Here is a 1227-nt window from a genome sequence, read left to right on the forward strand (position 1 = left end):
ATCTATATATATATNTATNTATATATATATACCAGTTTGCTCCGGAGATAAAAATTGTAGAAAAGGTTCGTTTTTTTCCTTTTACTTAAAAGAAATTTGAAACTTGAAAGTCGCTGTCGGAAGCAAAAAGGGTGCGGAAGCCGGAAAGGGGTGGATTAAAATAATAACAATAACATTCTGATTCTGGGGTATGAACTACACGTAGTAGTAAGTAGCCTCTTACTATTAATACTACTTACTATGTATGTAGAACTTTTTAGTTTTTATTTCTACCAGAATACTCAGTATAGAAATATCCCAATGAGTAATGAGCTATATATCTGACTGTCCGTAAACAACTAAACATTAAACGTGACCTACGAATCTACTTCAGAAATTGCCACAAAAATGAAAAATATGTTGTAATTGGCCTCTACTAGACAGACTCTACTCTAGAGATTAGAGAGAGTCTCTCCCGTCTACTTCTCTACTATGTACATATATGCAGTTAGAAGTAGTATCTACTTATTAGAGAGAGTAGTACACACAGTGACAGAGAGAGAGAGGGAAGTTGGCAAAATGGCATTTGGCTGGCTATGAATAATTGAATTTGGATGTTCCCTGTTCCTGAATGATGAAGTTGATGTATATTTTTTTATCACAAAACTGAAAACTCCCACCCAAAAGCAAAAAGAATCAATTTGAAGCGAGAAGGCGACGAGTCGAAGACACCAAACTGACCAAAATCCAAACTTGAAGAGTAGTGAGAAAAACCGAAACGAAGGAGAATTCAAAAATCAGTATGCAGTTCAAATGAAAGAGTAAATAGTATGCACTACAGCACTATACAATATATTAAATTTAAAATAAAAAAACATAAACATATGCAGGGTATAAATAAAGCATCAAAGGTTCTGAGAGAGGAATTTTTCAAAGATAACAAGTTTCTGAAAAAAGACATAAAATTGATGCTCATTACTCTTAATATTACTCATTGGCTCGTCGTTCTATGGCTTTTTTAACATATTTTTTAGCACAAAGACGCTCTTCGTGTTGGTTGGTCATCAAAGAATGTCTAGATCCAAATTATATTTTGAATCGACATCTCAAATATTAATATTTAAAAACAAATGTGAAGCCGGACGATACCGAACAGCTTGAAATTCAGGATAGGGATTGGTTGGTGCATATACATAAATATACATATATATAATATATATATATATATACACATATAGACATATATAT

This window comes from Sphaeroforma arctica (genome assembly GCF_001186125.1).
Source record: "Sphaeroforma arctica JP610 unplaced genomic scaffold supercont1.323, whole genome shotgun sequence".
Classification (NCBI taxonomy): domain Eukaryota; class Ichthyosporea; order Ichthyophonida; genus Sphaeroforma; species Sphaeroforma arctica.